Source organism: Rattus norvegicus, chromosome X (assembly GCF_036323735.1).
Source record: "Rattus norvegicus strain BN/NHsdMcwi chromosome X, GRCr8, whole genome shotgun sequence".
NCBI classification, from domain to species: Eukaryota; Metazoa; Chordata; class Mammalia; order Rodentia; family Muridae; genus Rattus; species Rattus norvegicus.
The window spans coordinates 115005437-115026420 of NC_086039.1; the positions used below are offsets into that span (position 1 = coordinate 115005437).

At 37.2% G+C, this 20984-nt stretch overlaps 1 pseudogene; it reads right to left on the minus strand.

The window, feature by feature from the left end:
• Positions 1 to 13694: 13694 nt before the first annotated feature.
• On the minus strand, positions 13695 to 20497 carry Hsp90aa1-ps6 (heat shock protein 90 alpha family class A member 1, pseudogene 6; annotated as a pseudogene).
• Between the last annotated feature and the right edge of the window lie 487 nt (positions 20498 to 20984).

A 20984-nucleotide genomic window follows, 5' to 3' on the forward strand; every position in this document is an offset into this window, starting at 1 on the left:
ATTCTGTGTCGAGACAGACAACCTTTAGATTACTGAAAATGTATTATCAATGAGTAAACTGAATCATTAATAATCTTACAGATATTTTACTGTATACTGTCTGAACATGTTTCTGTTTGCTTGCTTATTTTTGTTTTTTGTGTTCTTTGTTTAAAGACAGGTTTCCTGTGTAGCCCTTGCAGTCTTAGAACTCACATTCTAAACCTCAATGGCCTCGAAGTCAGAGATGCACCTATTTGTGCTTCCTGAATACTGGGATTAAAGGTGTGTGCCTCCCACCATTTTAAACGAGTTTTAACTAAAGTAGAAATCAACACTTCTCCCTTCTATTACCTGCCAAAAATTCCTAAACAACATAGTAGGCTAAATGAAAGGATTTTTGTGTGCAGGCACTTTTATGCTTGATGTTAAAAGAACTAGCATTTCCTGATTTAATTTTTACCTGTTCTCATGTTTGTTGGCACAGTATATATTTGTCGAACTTTTTTTCAGCTTATTTTTATTTTTTTGAGTCTAAAGCACGTTTCCTGTCTCATTGTACTCCATTGACACAATCTCCTATCTTACTTTAAATGGCCAAGTAAATTTTTCTACTAGAAATAAAAATAATTCTGGAAAATTATTCCAATATCCAAGTTCTCTAGTCGTTTGCTAGTTTATATATGTTTTTCTTATTGTTGTCATTCTAGCACTACATTTTGCCTTCTTTCTTGCCAGATTTCTTTGGGGGCACAGCTTAAAATTTCAAAGCCTCTCATAAGCATTGTCATCCTTAGATCTTCTTTTTAAGTTTTTGAGCAAACTTTTGTTTCAACTTTTTATTGTTTTATCAAATGAAATGCTAACTGACTTGAGATAAGACAGTTCTATGAAATGAGCTAATCCTGACATGGATTCTCCATTGAGGTCAAATGTAAAATGGTCCAGGAATGAGACTGTTTGAAGAGCTACGAATCCAGTTTGCTGTCCTTGGTAAACAGGAAAATGGTGATTTTCCTGCCTCAGTTGGAGTTACAGGCATGAGTAGCCATGCTCAGATTTAAGCATGCCTTTTAAACTATTGCCTTGAATCTGACTTTCCTCAAACAACTGAAAGTCATGATATACATTTTCTCTTAAAAAATTACTTTCTTCAGAATCCATGCATGAGAAAGTTGACCTTCTTATGCCCCATAGAAGTAGCTTAGTTACTGTTACTCTGTAACAAGAAAAAAATGTGATAGCCCTTCCCTGAGCCTTTGACTTTCTCTACAATAGGAACAAAGTCTTTGGTGTATTTAAACATCTATGTCATAAAGATAAGGTGAGATGAATATTGGACATTCTGTTTTAAAATTAAAAGCCAACAGACAAAAACAACAATAGGGAAGTTGAATTGAATACACTTTCTCAAAACTGAACCCTCACGAAAAATTCCCATTTTACTCAACCTTCTTATTAAATTAATTGCTGCTTTTAATTCTTTCCTGATCTATGCATAAGGTTCTCAAGTGACCCTGAGGTGTTACACTATTAGCATATGAGTCATCGGATGTGTAATAAATATGCGTGAAGTCCTTCCATTTGCCTCTCTTGCCAATTGCTGCCTCTAAAGGGAGTGTTTTTCCATATTCATTTCTAATTCAATTTGTTGAAACAAGACTAGTGAAGAGGAAAATAGAAATTTTAAAGATGTAGCAGAATATTTTTAAATGTCAACCTTCTTGATAGGAAAGGAGGATAGGGAAAAAAAAAAGAAATTCTTGAAATAGATTCCCACAACAATAGAACATATTTTCAAACCTAATTGTGGCTATGACAGTGTAGGTTGATGTCATTATGCGGGTGAGGGCTGGCACGAGTTAGACGAAGGCCATGATTGGACAGTAATAGAATAAGGCAGGGACAAAGTTTTTTGTTGGGAGGGAGAGGAGAAGGAGGAGAATCTAGATGGAGACTGAGAAGGATGACCCAGACCCTAGTGGTCCTAAATTGCCAAGGTAGCTGGGATGGATTTCTGTAGACAAATTATATCTTATCTAGGTGGGTAGTTTATGTCCTTATCAATTGGTTGTAAGTTAATTGTGTAGATGTATTGTACTTACATTTAACATATAAATCTGGTTGTTAGGTTACAGTTTGTTGAGTGATGAATTCACTAGTTTGTTGGGAGTGTGAGCAGAGTTCATGACAGGAAGCCGTGCTAGGCTATAGAATGCTTGGGGCTAGTGAGGCATGGGGCCACCTAGCACAGCCAGTGGATCGTGATGTGTGTATCAGGTATGGTAACAACCTGCCAAGGGCACAGTGTGTGAAAGCTGCTGACAGAGAAATAGGTAGAGCGCACAGATCCGCTTGGAGTGGGAACTCGCAGGAACCATTTCATGCCTTTTTTTAATTATACATGACAGTGACAGCCAATCCTGTATCTCTGTACCAGTCACTTCCATGGAATGTAGTAGCTGTCCTATCACACACGAGCATGGAAAGCAAGCTCCTAGTTGGTTGTTCTCTGTTCTATATGATTATGGTGCTGTTAGCTGTTATGGAGAGTAGGCTAAAAATTAGCAAAGACAATTGAGCACATGGGCAGAGAAACAGACAAGATGACACGAGGTAGAGGAAGACAGCAGGAGAGATAATAATTGTATAATGGTTATGAGAGAAGGCAGAAACATCAGCTACATGTTGACTATTTGCAAAGCCTGTAAGGTGTTTTAGCTTAGGTACCCACTATTAATTGGTACAAAACAGCAAATAATTTTTTAGCTTTGCTGTTTTGCTTTCATTCATTTGAAAATAGTTTTAAAATATATCTGTGGTTAATAAGAAACATTTTAACAGAGTTTAGTGAAAAGCAAGAAAACAGAGCACCCTGCTAAATAGAAACTACTTTTGATAATTTCATAGGAAATCTAGAAAAAATACAGCAGTTGAAAACAGAATTCTCTTAGTGGACCATCTATGCTTGGTTCCAAATAAGGATGTTGTACTAAAGGCCAGGTTGGACCAACTTCCTTGGGAAATTTCTATAGTATATAATCTATATTGTGACATGCATTTTGGCTTCTAAACTACATTTTCTCCGGTCTACAATACCTTTCTCCAACTTTTCATATCTGATAATTCTTCTTCCATTTCTCAGTATCAAGCCAAATATCTTAAGTTCTCCTTTTTTTTCTCTTTAAAAGTAGTAGGTACTTGCACATATTCTGGAGCAAGACTGCCTGTCTGCTTTGCTACTCACCGCTATACAATATTATGAATATCACCTAAGCTCTCTCTCTGTACCTCAATATTCTTTTGTTAAAATGAGTATGACATTAGAATATTTGCCTCTCAGTATCTGAGAGACTGACTCAAGAATCTTCTGTAGATACCAAGGCCCAAAGGTGCTATGTTCTTTGGAAAATGGTATTCTATTTGCATATTGCATACAGTCACTCTCATATATACTTCGTTTTAAAGTTTATTTTTATTTTAAGTAAATGAATGGTTTGCTTAAATGTATGTCTGTTCACTACATGCATGTATGATGCTCATACAGGCCAGAATAGGAGCACTGGCTACACTGAGGCTAGAGTTAAGGAAGTTGTCACACGATGCTTGGAATCAAGCCCTCAGCCTCCAGCAGAGAATCCAATATTTTTAATTGGTGAGCGATATCTCTAGCTTCCAAGCCCATAGAGTTTAAATCATACCTAGATTATTTATGAACACTAATTTAATGATTTTACACAATTCATGTGAATCCAGTCTAAGATTTAGTCAAATAAAATTTCAAATTGTCTTTGGAGAATTTTGGAAATTTTTTTCAAATATTTTCTTTCTTCATTTGATTGAACACAAGGATATTGAGCCATGATGACAGACTCCATCTGCTTCAAATCATACTTGTTAAGATTTAAAACAATAAAAGCATGGAGCCCTAATTAGTTACTTAAGTTTGTGATTTTGTTGTCAGGGATCTGGAACTACAAGCATGTTAAGAAAGTATTGTACAAGGAGCTATAACACACATCATGAGGTAATTTTTTAAGGTTTCCTAATGATAAATCAAGTAATCTGTGAGGTTTTTGTCCATTTTGATTAGTCAAACTTTTAAAATGTATACTGTAATTCTTTCCTTAAATATCCATTCCTGTAGAATTGAGAATATGCTGCAGCCATTTTGAAATCCTAACATTTACTTTAGTGCCATGTACTAATGGCATATGATCTTTCTCTTGATCTTCCTCAATCTCCCTCTCAATCTCCCTTTCCCTCTCCCTCTCCCCCCTCCTCTCTCTCTCTCTCTCTCTCTCTCTCTCTCTCTCTCACACACACACACACACACACACACACACACACACACACACACACACACACATCTTTGTATTTCTGTATGTCTGCCTCCTATGTCTTAATCTTAGGTACACAATGTTCTCAAATCTCTAGCTCCCTAGAATTTGAGGCTAACCCTCCTATTCACCTCCCTGGTACACACATATTCCTACTAGGCCATAATTTCTGGATTGCTGCTAAGGATAGTCACCACTTCAGATTAAACTCTCCAAATTCAACATCACAGCAAAAGCTATCCTTTTGGACCTCATTGTGATTGAGTTGCCTAGGTGAAACTGCTTTCATCATAGAACATTATCTTGTGTATATGGATGTATACATAAATACATACATGTACTTTAAACTGATCAAGATCAGAACTTTGTATTTTTAATCTAAACAAATATCTATACTAAATTATAGCTTATTATCACATGTAAGTAATAAAGGATATAGGGTTGATTGTAAATATAACCATTCTTCTTGCTTACTTCTTCTTACTATAATGCTACGCTAATTGTTCAATCTTTCCCTATTCCAAACCTTTTGTTCTTTTATTTTATGTTTTACTGCCTTGCAAGTTTTTTTTCCATATTTTGTCAAATCTTGAGGCTTATTTTCTTAACACTACTTTGTTTACTTCATTTCCTTGCTTTTATAGACATTTTTTATTGCAAAAAGACTACCCCATGGCTCAAAATAAAACAGAGGAAGCTACTAACATTATCAATTAAGGCTCACCAACGTCATTGTGTCACCATAAACTGACTGAGGACAGGGAAATTCCAGGAGGTATCACCCCTAAACAAAGGCGTACAGCAGTGGTCCTCATACTTCCTAAAGCTGTGATCTGTTAATACATTCCCTCATGTTATAGGGATCCCAACCATAAATTTCCTTTTGTTGTCCTTTCATAACTGTAATTTTCTACTGTTAAAAATCACGGTATCTGGTATGCGACCTCCATGGAGATCATGAATCCCTGAACATCAGGGAACTAAGGAATTCCGAGACAAAAAGCAATAGTTTTCCCCAGGGAAAAGCAAACAAATATTGGGTATCGAATACCAAAGAGTGATCCCTGAAAAATATATATACCAGTAACACCATACAAAAGAAGCAAGTTATATTTAGAAATATATGTGTGTGTGCATATGCATATATGCATGTATTAATAATGAAAAAAGAGGGCACACATTAAAAAGGGAGCATGGAAGGGTGTAGAGAGGATGTAGAGTTAAGAAATGAATGGAAGAAATTTTGAGACACAGGTATGGAAAGGATGTTCCAAGAGTGCTTTAGGTAAAGGTCATTTTGTATGAGTTAAAATAGGTATATGAAACACTGACTGAGCAGGCTGTGTGTGTGTGTGTGTGTGTGTGTGTGTGTGTGTGTGTGTGTGTGTTTGTGTGTGTTTGTGTGTGTTTGTGTGTGTTTGTGTGTTTGTGTGTGAAAAAATAATTCATTAAAAAGAGGCCATAAATTTGATACAGAGCAAGGAGGTATATACAGAGGTGTTAGTAGGGAAGAGGGAAATGTTTTGGTTATATTCTAATCTCAAAAAATAAAATAACTCTAAAATGTTCTAAATTCTTGGCTAAAGAGATGGCTGAATGGGTAAAGCACTTGGTGGGGAATCATGGAGATCAAGTACAGATGGGCATGGTAGCAATGTTCTTGTGACTCCAGTGTTCCTATGGAAAGGTGCACTTGTGAAAGGTTGTGAGTCAGTTAGGCATTGACAAACAACAAAGAAACCTTGTCTAAAACATGGTAGAAGGTAAGGACAGCACCTGAACATACAAATACATACATGTACACCAACACACCCACACACCTACAAACTCACCCCACACACACACAAACGCACACCTACACATTCCCCACACCCCCATACACACACACACACACACACACACACACACACACACACATAAACAACACATGCAAAAAATTTATCGTTACGGATCATGATGAAACTTGTTTTGTTACTGGAATTTCCTTATTAAAGGAATTTATATGATCTGTATTTAGTACTCTGATGCACTTTCTTAGTTCAAACTGCTTCCATTACAGCACATCTCGTGCTATTCTGAAGGTTACTTAGACTTAGATTACCCAATATTGACTCGTCAGATTTTTTTTCTGACATGAATAAGCATAACTTGATATAAATGTAACTTGCAATTTTTCGGGAATCAATAAACATAACTTGATAAATTAAATGGATGCCACCTTTAGAAAAACATGTCGTGGAGTGGACTTGTTGAATGTATTTCTGCAAATCAGCAGTAAGAAATAGAATGTCAGAGGGGTGCCATGTAATCAGTTTTTTTTTCATGTATTTATACTACCTTGGGAAGCCACAAAATGTTCTAAGATTCCAATTCAGTCATGGAACATAGGATGAAATTTAGCAAGTAAACTTCTGGTGACAGCACTGAGACTGTTGTGATAAAATGAGAACATCAGACTTAATGATTTCTTTGAAATTCCACAACAAGAAGAGGGAGGAGTGAGTGTGTAGTCTCTCAGGAGACAGATAAAGATAGACAGAAAGAGTTCAAGAAAATTAGGATTAAAAACTTGAAAGTTAGCTTGACCCTAACTTCAATGAAAGGAAAGCACTTTAAACAAACTAACAGAACAGAAATGTATAAAAGAGTTGATTTTTCAAGATTTGCAGTCATAAAACAAGCATAAGCCACACTGAATATATTACTAAATTGTAACATTAAGGGAGTCTGATGCGGCCTGAGAAAGCATGGTTAAACTTGGCTTTGCGAACCTCCCCTCTTACGTTCTTTTCTACTTCTTTTTTGTTTCCTTTTTTGTTATAAGTTTTGCTCATTCTGGTAAAGGAGGGGCTTTGGAGAGTTTTCTCTGAATGAGGCTACTGTAGCAAAACAGTAACTGTGGGGAGGAAGAATATTGAAACAAGATACCCAAGGGGTTGGAAAGATGATTCAGCAACTAAGAGGACTTGTTGCACTTCTCAAGGACCCAGGTTAAGTTTCTGATATCCACATTGTGCACTTAACTATCTGTAACTGTAGTTCTAGGTGATCTTATGCCCCTTCTCCTGACCTCTGCAGGTAACAGGCGTACACATGCTGCACATGTATGCAAAACACATACACATTAAATTGAATTAATTAATTAAAAACAGAAACAATATGCACATGAATTTTATTGCTATTTTAATTGCATAGAACCTTGTGAGCATGGCTGCGTATCTTAACATCTGTATGGTCTCAACATTTATGAGCTATACACCCTTATGTTCAATCATCTAACATTTTTTTCTCAGAAGTAATAAGAAAATAAAGATCACCAAAGGCTAGAATCTGTCCCTCATAGTGAATGATACTCAGCTCCGATAACAATGACACTCATCCCATACTACAGCATGCTCAGTACTTTTGTAGTTTTCTTATCTGCCCTGATGCACTTGAGCACTTAACATACCCCCTTCTCCTGGTTTTTGTTATTAGGAATATTTCAGAAACAATTGTCAAATATTGGGGTTCATATGCATATAAATGTATATGTATACTTTATTATACATCTTACACATACACCTGAGTATATTTAAATTTTGATGTATATCAATATATTTTTTAAATAATGTTATTTGACAGATATACATTTTCTAATTAAGAAACAATAATTATTATTTCTCATTAATTGAAAGCCTACATTGGTAGTACAGTGATAATATTGAGACCTCAGTTTTAAAACTAAAATTGATTAATTTAAGAAGATGAGAGACAAATTCAGAAATGACTTCAACAATGAAGAACACATTTGTGTTCTTTTTTCCAATTGGCAGAGACATTAAAATTATAACCATCTTACTAGAACGAAATTTTGACAGATCTAATAAAAGCGAAAGAGCAGGTGGTAAGAGATTGTTCTCCTGAGTGCTGGCAGGGTTATTGAGGGTTCATTTTGCAAAGAGTATGTTTGGGTGAATAGATTTCAGTTACGTTTGTGATATGGAACTGTCCTATATTACACGTTAAAGCTACCTTTAACAGCAATGACTGAGAGATCTAATCCAAACTATAAATCCAATCAATTTCAGATTTCTTTGTCAGTGATTCTCTTTCCTGTTTCATAAAAGAACTGGTCATTTAGATTATACAGAAGCTTCCATAGGGACACATTTATCTCAGTAAAACAAACCCCTTGGCGAGCTCGTTAGCTGGATTCCAAGCAGATGAGTATTTGAGGATTTGGTGCAGTGTGTCAAGCTGAAGATAATGCTCTTTTTTCCCTCTGGTAACAAGATGCATGACCTAGCAAGAAAAAATACATCTCTCTCTAATTCAGTTGCCCCATACTGAGCATCCTGCAACTATTTGCTGAGTATAATCTAATAAGAAGTTGGATTTTTCATAAAAAATTCCTTTGCTTTTTTTCAATGTATATCTTACAATTCTCCTTTAAACTTCAACATGGTATTTTGAAGGGTTCATTTTTTGGTGGGTTTAGTACTAAGTAGTGGGATTTTTAAGTCAATTGCCTTATGAAATGAAAACTGTGCTGTTATTTCTGGTGAAGAAGGTGACATTGATCATGCTTTCATTTTTATGAGGTTAAAATAGTAGTGAGAATTTTCAGGACATAATTCTATTGTGGATATAATTCTTGTCCAATGCTTAACAATCAGCCCTGAAAATGTAAATAGTACATCATCAGGACAGAACAGGTTATATTTAGGAATAAATATGTATAGACATATACACATGCAATAACAAATAGTAAAACAATGTAGAAGCCCCGAATTTGAAAGAGAATGAGGAACGGTATATAGGAGACTTCTAAATGAGGAATGGGAAGGGGAGAATATGTTTATAATCTCCAAATCATTTAAGAAAAAAGAATTAACTCTTCCAAAAGAACCCAAGAAAGTATGAATAGCTAGCATTCCAAGACAAAAAAAAACCTGTTGATAATTCCTTGAGTTTGTCTTCATAAATTCTACTTTTTAATCGTATCAACTGTATTGAGGATAAAGGGGATCTCTTCAGAAAGCAAGTGTAATTGAAGGCTTAGTGGATGATCCTTAGGGTAAGGATGAGGTAGTGCTCTAATGGGCTTCAGAGCTCCAGGATCAGGTATTTAGGTACTAGAATGCTCAGGTAGTTATGGTTCATATCCAAATTTGTGTGTAGCAATGTTTAATATATTATTTCTACAAAGGCTGTGTGGAAAGGTAAGAGAATTACCCCAATAATAACACCGAATTCTGAAGTGGAAATGTATGCTTTTTTTGGAAAGCCAGTTATGTCCCATGGTGTTTTGCTGGGGCAGAGACATGAAGGAGTGTTTTCCTGACGTGAACTCAGATGAAAGGATGTTTTGCTAAAGAAAACAAGTGAAAGAACACATGTTGTTAAGAAGGATCCAACAGATAGGGGATGACACTGGATGGTAATGGCCTTGCCATTTCTTAATCGTTGTCATCGGTCCTGACTTCATAGAAAGAAGCATACCAAAAAACTTCTTGGTACTGTTCTGGCAACTTCTTGCCTCTTCTGCAGAGGTAGGCTGATTGGCAGAGTGATATCAGCTGATACAAAGACTCGTAAGTTTTACTAAGATAGATTCATGTGGTGTCTTGCTGAGGCAAGCCCTGTGGAAGAACATGTGATGGTTGGAGGAAGTATAAATAGAATTTGTCTGAGGCCTGGCTGTTTCTGCTGGTTCATGCCAATGTTGCTAATTCGTGTTTGCTATTCTGACACTAGTGAAAGGGACTGCTGACAGACATCCTGAAAATTCAGATGGGATTTGCTCCAAGAACTATTTCCAAACAGGTCTATTTCCCCCATACCCTAATAACCTTCCTTTTCCACTACCTCTGGTGGGTGGTGGGCTAAAAAAGAGGTTAAAACATTTAAGAACTCTTATTAAAAATAGGATTTGGAAAATCAAAGCCAACAGCACTTTGATGTACTTCTGTGAGAAAACGTGAGGAGATAAACTTACAATGTACTTATAAGTACTCAGTTCTTCCGTCTAAATTTCAGTATGTTGTTCGTTTTTAATCCAAATATCACAATTGTGAACATTAGTAGCTGGCATAGAACTAGCTTTCAAAAACATGTACTCATGGTTAAGGGGGTTTGGAATATGCTATGTACAAAATATGACAGTTTGGTAAATGGGTTATTTTCCACTATAGACAATTAAGGAAGCCCAAATACAGAACCCATTATCTATTCTTCCTCTATATGCCTAAGTGCAAAACATGAATTTTCTTGTGAAGAAAACTCTCTCTCTTATCATAGGGTGAGGACAACAACCTCTATCATCAGAGACAAAGAAGTAAGGTGAGGCTGCAGAAACACCTCACCCTAGCACCATATCCTGCACACATCTATCCTTACACAATCCCCAAATCGTGTTTTATATTTGTGTAGTCACCTCTCCACAAGCTGTTACATTTTGTCAGAGTAGAACATAATGCCTATTTGCCATTTTTTCTTTGTGGTTTCTATTTTTTCTCTAAAGCATTCATTTATATCAAATAAATCTTGTTAGCTTTTTCTCTTGCAACTCTGCCTTTTATTAGAATTTATAGGAAGCAGCTGTAAACCAAAGATAGTCCAGAAAAATGGCTGACCTCTCCCATAGTGAAACCATAAACCAATTTATTTTTCCATGCCTCAGTCTATACAAACTTTTATTACTACTGTTAATCACCAAATAATTACACATGTTAGGTGTCATTTATCATTACATGGATGAGGTTTAAAAAATAAGATTACTCACTGGTTATGATTCAAGCACATGAAGCCTCTTCGTGTAAAAGAGAAGTATTTGCTTCTGCAATTTTCTATTAAAATAGTTTTACTTGCCCCTCTTCTTAGACATAGACACTGATGTGTGGAAAGCAAAGGGATTTGTCTAAGACCACAAATAAGCATATATATATTTGAACCTAAGGAATCTGACTATTGTACACACATATTTTCCTGCTCTATTTGAACATGTAAATGTGTAAACATTTAGCTATATTGATGCAATTCATTTTAACTTGTGTTGAAAGGAGGATTCAGGGAAGAAGTTAGCTTCTCTGATCAAGAGCAGTTGAAAATCCACGAGGATATTTGAAATGAGCAGATTTTATCCTCCTCTAATTCAGTCAGCAATGTAGATCTGGTAATAGGAGATAAAACAAACATAGTAGGAACTCATTTCCTATTCTAACCTTGTATTTAAATTACTATTCTATTCTGTGAAGAGACAGCATGACCAAGACAACTTGCATAAGAGAAAACATTTAATAGAGAGCTTGCTCACATGATCATCATGGCAGGAAACATGGTAACACTCCGGAAGACATGGTGCTGAAAGTTTTACACACCCTGACCTGCAGATAGAGACAGAGACAGAAGACAGATAGAAAGACACACAGAGAGACACAGAGACACAGACACAGACACAGACACAGACACAGACACAGACACAGACACACACACACACACACACACACAGAGAGAGAGAGAGAGAGAGAGAGAGAGAGAGAGAGAGAGAGAGAGAGAGAGAGAGATTTTGGACCTGGTATAGGCATTTAAAATTTCAAAGCCCATCACTGACAAAACTACTCCAACAAGGTCACACTTCTTAATGCTTCTCAAATAGTTTCACTAAATGAGAACCATGGCTTCAAATATACGAACTTTTGGAAACTGCCCTCCTTTAGATCATCAAATAATAAGAGTAATAATTCTTTAACATCCACTAATTTTGAACAACTGCTACAGAAGTGGGTCAGGTGGATGGCAAAAAATGCACTTATTATACTTAATTGGAGAGAAAAATCTAGATTGTTAATCATTCTTAACATAAATGTTTATTTAAATATAGTTAGTCCCTGATACCTGCACAGAGAAACCGAGATTTATTTAAAACTGAAGCTCGATAGTTGAGCAATTAAATGATTTATTGCTACTTTCCCTGCTACTCTGGCTATTTCCCAGGCCCATTCCATGATACTTGTATATTATTGTCTATCTGGTTCATCCGACTCCATTCTGGCTCCAACTGCTCCATCTTCCCCGAGTCTATGCTCTCCTCTCCCCTCTCTAGGTAGCTGATTTCCCACCCCATTCTCTATTCTGCTCAACCATTGGATGATCAGCATTTATTGACAAGGCAGAGAACAGAAGGTAAGAATTGTTTACACACTCTTGCTGAAGGAGCTTTCTAAATACAAAACTTTAATTAGTAGGCAGAACATTTTACCTTTGGCCTGAGACATGCTGGCCACTGCTTGTTTAGAATTTTCTCTGCTAGTCTCAAGAACTCTTCATTTCAAATTTTCACACTGATCCGCTTCCCTCATTATTTTCCTTGGTTATTTTACTGATGTCTTATCAGAGTTCTAAGCCACATGGCTTGGCTCCAAAGCTATCAAAACAGCAGGTTCATCTACTTCACAAAGGGAAAGAAGTCACAGATGAGTAATGGTTGAAAGAGAAAAGGAATTGATTTCTCTGTGGCCATCATAGGAAGGACAGCTGTCTGGAGATTTAAGTTCTGTTGTCAAGGCACTGATAATAGTTCCATGATTAAGGGAAAGAAAAGGGGTTGGGGTGATCAGAAATATACATAGCCAAGCAGTTTGATCAAACTCTAGCCTGGTTATGGGATATTTCAGGTCTTCATTTCAAGTCTTACTGGTCTGCAGAAATATTACTGCCTGAAGGGCCGTTTTTCTATCATGACACAATTGCTTATGTGGCTCACTGTATCTGAAACAAACAGGGAGCCACATTGAAATCCTTCAAAGGCGTTTCAGGGAATAAATGGACTTGTTCAGGGTAATGAATTCTTCTTTGATGTCAGTTCAGCCATTGTTAGGGCTGCCATTCTAGAACTCAATTTCCTGCAGTTATTTGACTTTCTTTGTCAGCCTGTTGCCTAGTTGCTACATTTAAAATGTCAATTTTAGAAGAAATTTCTGTTTTCCTCATTTTCATAGTTCCCTTGTTTTGGTGTAACTCTAGCTATAAATGAAGTCTTCATATCACTTGCTTTCCACTTCATTTTGCTCAAGCAATAGCCTTCTTATTGTTGAGTGAGTGAGGGTAAGCTCTTCAAAATATCTGCTAATGTTGTGACTTTCTGGAACAGCAGAAAGGAGAAACCTCCTCTTGATTATTAAGTCACCAATCCCTGGAGCTGGAGAAATGTCTCAGTGGGTACTACTGCTTGCTGCTTTGGCAAAGGACCAGGAATTGGTTTCTAGCATCTAGATTAGGCAGATTACAGCCACCTGCCACTCTAACTCCAGGGGAACTAAGACCCTCTTGTGGTGCCCCCCACAGGAATAAACACACACACACACACACACACACACACACAGAAGGAGAGAGAGAGAGAGAGAGAGAGAGAGAGAGAGAGAGAGAGAGAGAGATACAAATACAATCTCTAAAAGGACAAAAAGAAACCAATTTTTGCTCATTGTTCATGATCTATCCCACAAAGAATTACAGTGAGACTAGGTCAAAGTTCATTTACTATTTTCTTTTAAAATAGTACCACCAAAATATGTAAGTCCAGATTTATATAAATGCTTATTTCTCACTACTAAATGATGATGGTATGTATATAAATGAAATAGATGAAAATAAAGAGCATAAAGTATCTTCATTTAAAATTAGAAAAATGACTTCTTTCTCCTTTTGCTTTCGGAATCTCTTTCTTCATTCTTTTCCACTTCACCCTTTTTAGTGACTAAATAAGATTTTTTTCCTGTCTCACAACTCAGAAGTATTTCCTCCAGGACTGAAGATCCATCTCTTTGAAATGTAATCCTCAGGGAAGATAATGTTCTATCTTCCCTCTCACAGGTAGGATATAATCTTAACTTGAGCTGGAACCTGATTTAACAAGGAAAAGCCTATCTCTAATCATAAAGATAGGAAGAAGTTAGCAATTTTATATAGGAATGAAAATATACTATGCATATAATCCCCATATTATTGTGTATCATATACTGATACACAATAATAAATTTAAATTTATGCCTCCCCTGTCTTCACGAAGAGGTCTTCTCAGCAATGAGGAATTTTTGCAATTCCAGCTATTGTTGGGATAATAATATTGGGCCTGTCACATGCTAAACCACATAGGAAACACAGTGCTGAGAATCATACCTAGGATATTACACATGATGTTAAATAGTTACATTTTCCCAATGAATCTAAGCTTCAGATCTATTTTATCCACTGATATATTTTCAGTTTGTACAGTGACCAGTGCATAGAATAATTCTAATAATTGTCCAAAAAAAGAAATGGAGACTATAGCACAAGTTTTGACATCCTTTTATTCTCTAACAAGGATATTATTAGGACAAAATGAAACAAACTGTCCTGCTTGAAAGCTTTTGCTTTCCCACAACTTGGTGGTAAAATCAAAGACATATTAATTAAATTCTCTATGCCAACCTTTCTTCACTTATAAAATATAGATTAATAGAGCACTTATATAAGATTGTTGTATAGACACATTGATAGAAAAGAGTCCTATGTGGCATTTAAAATAACTAATATCGAAGCTACACAAAGGACTCAACAAATTGAGCTGGTAAGGGTTCTGTACTGGCTGGTTTTGTGTGTCAACTTGACATGCACTGGAGTTATCACAGAGAAAGGAGCCTCCCTTGAGAAAATGCCTTCTTGAGATCTAATTATAAAGCATTTTCTCAATTAGTGATCAAGGGTGGGATGGCCCATTATAGGTGGTGCTATCCTGGACTTCTGTAAGAAGGTAAGCTGAAAAAGCCAGGGGAAGAAAGCCAGTAACATCTCTCCATGACCTCTGCATCAGCTCCTGCTTTCTGACCTGCTTGAATTCCAGTCCTGACTTCCTGTGGTGATGAACAGCATTATGGAAGTGTAAGCTAAACGAATCCTTTCCTCCCCAACTTGCTTCTTGGTCATGATTTGTGCAGGGATAGAAACCCTGACTAAGACAAGTTCATTGCAATAGATTTTATCTCATCTCTACTTACCTTTTAAAGCAGAATGAGACTGGGTACTGTTATTTCCACATTCACAAGCCGTGCTGAGTTATAAAACCTAGGGAAACTTAGGGTTGTGTTTTCAGTACTTTAGAAAACAAGCTACATGGGGAATTCCTCTGTCAAGTGTTTTAACATGTGTTTACTTCTAAGACTAGTACATGAAGAATTAACTACAGCGAATGAAAAAACAATTTTAAGATGAATCTTAAGCCATCTTAATTTGGTCTACTAAGGAATCCAGCTCAACAGCTAAACACTTAGACCACAGTTAACATTAACACTAGGTTACATTATGTCTTACAACAAACGTTCTATCAACCTCTTGAGTCAAACCTATAGTATCACAGTATCACATGTAGAAATTTTACCTTCCCCTTAGTTTTCACAACACACAGATGTTTTAAATGTTAACAAAAATACACAAAAATTATGGAAAATACATTATCAGAAGGAATGAAGGTAAACATCAAACACACAGTTCTAGTGAAGCCTTGTCTACTTCTTCCATGCACGATGTGTCGTCATCTCCTTCCAGGGGTGACATTTCTTCAGTTACAGCAGCACTGGTATCATCCACAGTAGGATCATCCTCATCAATACCTAGGCCAAGCTTGATCATCCTGTGGATCCTCTTAGCATGGGTCTGGGGATCTTCCAGACTGAAGCCAGAAGACAGAAATGCAGTTTCATACAGCAAGATGAACAGATCCTTCACAAGCTGTCATTCTTGTCAGCCTCTGCCTTCTGCCTTAAGGTTTCAACAATGAAGTGATCAAGGTTTATCTCCAGGTGTTTCTTTGCTGCCATGTAACCCTGAGTTGTTGAGTTGAGTTGTTGAGTTGTCTCTGAGGGCTTGAACTTTTTTTCTTGATTCTCTCCATGTTTACTGTCCACCCATTGTTGAGTTGTCTCTGAGGGCTTGAACTTTTTTTCTTGATTCTCTCCATGTTTACTGTCCACCCATAAGAGCTTGTGACAATACAACATGGGGATGTCACCAATCAGTTTGACACCACCACCTTTTCAACCTTTTTCTCCAAAATATCTTTTATAATTTTGCAGAGGTTCTCAAATTTTGTCTTTTTCGCTCCCTGTTTCTTCTTTTCCCCTTCGTCTTCTGAAAGTTCCAGGCCTTCTTTGGTAACTGACACCAAGATCTTGCCCGTAAATTCCTTCAGGTGTTGCACACAATTCTCATCAATGGGCTCAATCATATAGATTACTTCTAAGCCGTGCTTAGAAGTGGAGATGTTCCACAAAGGCTGAGTTAGCAACCTGGTCCTTGGTCTCACCTGTGATAAAATAGATGCGCTTCTGGTTTTCCTTCATTCTGGTGCAGTAGTCCTTCAAAGAGACCATCTCATCCCCAGAAGTATAGTATGTATGAGATGTATAGTATCTCAACAGCTCTGAAAGCTTCTTCCGATTTTGAGAGTCTTCATGAATTCCAAGGTTTGTTTATATATATATATATATATATATATATATATATATATATATATATATATATATATATAGAGAGAGAGAGAGAGAGAGAGAGAGAGAGAGAGAGAGAACTGTTCATAAAACTTTTTGTAGTTCTCTTTGTCTTCAGCCAGTTCAGTAAACAGTTCTAAACATTTCTTGACCAAATTCTTTCTGATAACTTTCAGAATTTTGTTTTGTTGCAGCATTACATGGGAAATATTTAGGTGGAGATCTTCAGAATCCACCACCCCTCTGATGAATTGAGATACTCAGGGATTAACTCCTCATAGTTATCTATGATAAAAACTCTGCAAACATACAACATACAACTTGATGTTGTTCTTTTTCATTAAAAGGCTCATGTCTTAGAACAAAAAGAAGGGCCTGAATTTCTAATTGTCCTTCAATAGAAAAATGCTTTAGGTAAAATGTTCTTCCCAATCGTTGGTTAAGATCTCCTAGATCTCTCCGTATTCTTCATTCATAAATGTCATCAGGATTTCTGGTCCAAATTGGCTTTGTTTTGTTGAATTCTTCTTGATCAATGTACGTTTCCTTTATCTTCTTCTTTTTCTTCTTGTCACCATCCTTCTTCTCTTCTTATTCATCAGAACCAACATATTCTATTTCAAGCTTGTCTTCAAACTCCTTTTCTTCTCTTTCTTTCTCTTCCTTTTCTTTTCTTTTTTTCTTTTCTTTCTTTCTTTTTTTTTTTGGGCAGGTTATAGCAATTTACTTCACATAGGAACAATATACTTCAGGCCTACAATTTTCATTGAATATCAACAAAAATTATCTGTACAGAAAACCCAAAGGCAATCATAAAGTATAGCATGTAAAATGTGCAAATATACTTTAAAATGCAGTTACTGTGTAGCACTTGCAAGGTAGAACTGCATAGCAATTCTAGTTAACTTAGTAATTGTTTGCAGGTAGTCTATGCAAATGTTCAAGGCACAACTAAGAGTTGGTACACAAGTGTGTGACACACCCCCCTCAGATCATGTATTTGAAGACATTAAAATAACATGATGGTATGTTTATATTTCATTACTTAGTGAGATACCAGTTTGTCTCTAAAGCTCCATGAAATACCACACTGAGAATGTCTGTGTGGTTAGAAAAAACTACTCCCTGAACTTAAAAGTGAAAGATATGACTCTTGTTAGCCTATATTTTAAAAAGTATGTATACACACACACACACACACACACACACACACACACACACACACACCCTCATCATCCACAGGAAACATCCCAAAGTCAAAAGGAAGCCATTTTCATATTAAAGATTCTATTACAGTATTTCAGGACAATTCTCAAAAACTGTACACTTCTTTGCCACCTCTTTCGGTCAATCTTGGCTACAAAAGACACTGACGTAGACAAGGCAAAGATGATGACTGACTCAGAAAGTCTCAATTGCACAGTGGAAGGAGTCATGGAGTTATAAAAGCTTTAGGGGAATCATTTTAATCTATGCAGGAGAAATCAACCCCCTACAAACTCAACACGAGCACTGCCTGTGCCACAGACCCAAATTCTTCACAGTGCTCTATGTTTTGCTGCCCATCCCTGAGAGTAAAGATTCTACCATTCTTAATTTTTAATAAAGCAGTAACTTTACATTGGTAAAATGCTTAAAGACTTTTTCAAGACATTTATATATCATTAGCTTTAGCCCTGTCTCAATTTCATTTTTAAAAAAGGAAAAGAAAGGCCTTGCTCTTTGAACAAGTGCTCATGAGAATCTTAGCTGCTGTCCATTAAGCAGGGTGAGGCTCCTTGCTGCCCCCACTCTGCTGTTCCACATGCCCCTGGCTCCCCTCCTTACCATTTGACAATGTTTGTGAATTGGAGAACTTAACAGGTAGTATAGGAAAAGGACAACAGAGACTTAAGGGACACCAAGTGACACGTATGTTTCCCTGGGTAAATGAGTTTTCTGGAAATAATCTGAATGCCATCGGAGAAAGGCAAAATACCTACAAAAGAGAGGAAATGCAGCATAAACATGTTCTTGCTGTCTCTGTTTTAGCCTTCCTGACCAAAATCTTCTATAAACTTTTTCAGTTTCAACAAGTCCTGCTCATTGACTGTGGGCTTTGTGCTGTACAGGGACCGCAGCATATCCCACATGGAAACAACTGGCTCCAAGAGTTTATCTCCAGGGACATCCATCCATGTCATTTCGACAGCTCCTGGATCTCCTGGAGAGCAGGTTGTCAGAAGGTCATTTACTATGCAGTTAGGATCAGCCCTTGAGGGTCCACGAACCTTTTTGAAGTGAATAGCCAGCCGACTGAACTTTTCTCAGAGGCTGCATAAGTGCATCCCGTACGATGATACTTATGTCTGCTCCTGAATAGTCATCCGTCTTCCTCCCAAACTCTTGGAAGTCTGCTTCTGTGAGGCAGTTCTGAATGCTGCCCAAGTGCTGTTGCAACAGAAGAAAACAACTCCACGTTTTTCTACCTCCGACCTTGTGTCTAAGTGGCTGGCAGAAAGTGAAAAACTGGTTAGGAACATATTCAAGCTTGCCAGAGAGAACAAGCCTTCCATCATCTTCATTGATGAGATTGACTCTCTGTGCGGTCCCAGAAGTGAGAATGAGAGCGAGGTTGCACAGAGAATTAAGATGGAGTTCCTGGTTCAAATGCAAGGAGTTGGTGTGGACAATGATGGCATTTTGGTTTGAGAGCTACAAATATCCCCTTGGGTGCTGGACTCTGCAATTAGGTGAAAATTTCTCTTCCTTTTCTTTCAGCCTCATCACCACTGACTTCCTTATCACATTCCTTCTCCACAAAGAGAGTAATGGGATAGCCAATAAACTGAGAATGTTTCTTCTCAATCTCCTTTATTCTCCTTTCCTCCAAATGCTCAGTTTGGTCTTCTTTCAGATACAAGATAACCTTCATTTCATGACCCATTGGTTCACCTGTGTGAGTCCTCACTGTGAAGGATCCCCTAACTGAGGATTCCCAGGCACACTGCTCATCATCATTATGCTTTGTGATGACAGTCACTTTCTCAGCAACCAAATACACAGAGTAAAATCCAATACCAAACTGGCCAACCATAGAGATATCTGCACCAGCCTGCAAAGCCTTCATGAAGGCTTTGGTGCCTGACCTGGCAATAGTGCTAAGGTTAGTGAACAAGCCACCCTTGGTCATTCCAATACCAGTATCCACAATACTGAGGGGTCGATCTTATTTTTTGGGAATGAGATTAATGTGCAGCTCCTTCCCCGAGTCCAGTTTACTAGGGTCTGTCAAGCTCTCATACCTGATTTTATCCAGAGGGTCTGAGGAACTGGAAAACTGCTCCCTCAGAAAGATCCCTTTGTTCGAGTAGAAAGTGTTGCTGATCAATGACATTAACTGCGCAATGTCTGCCTGAAAGGCAAAGGTCTCGGCCTCCTCCATTGGTTGGTCTTGGGTCTGGGTCTCCTCAGGCATCTTGGCTGAATGAGCACGCATGAAACATGACTAACTGCACCGGGATCCTGAAGCAAGTGGCCTCATTGCAATATTTACCTTTGTCAAATTAGCATAGCCTGGAGCCATCTGAGAAGTGAGTCTCAATTGAATGATTGCCCACATCACATTGCCCTGTGTGCATAGCTGTGTAGAAACAATTTTTTAAATTTGATATTTTTAATTTACATTCCAAATGTTATCCCCTTTCCCAGTTTCCCATCCATAAACTTCCTAGCCCATCTCCCCTTGATCTTCTTCTATGAGGGTGCTCCCCCATCCAACCATCCACCCCTTCCCACCTTTCTGCCTTGACTTTCCCCAAGACTAGGGCATCCAGCCTTGGCAGGACCAAGGGCTAGAAACATCTTTTCAAAACAATTTATTTCTTTTTTTTCCTTTTTTAGATTTTGAAATTATAGTATTATTCTTTAAAATTGTGATATTGTTCTTCAATTGCAATATTCTTTGATGACAATATTATTTCCCCCTTTCTCTTTTCTTTCCCCAACTCTTCCCCTGCCACCCACTTGAAATCATGGTCTCTATTTCTTTCGTTGTTGCTACATATATACATATATGTTGCATACATATATATCTAAGTATGTAAATACTGCCTAACTAAGACCTAAGCAATGAGGACATTAATAGGAATGATAATGTGGAAGGGGAAACCCTAAACAA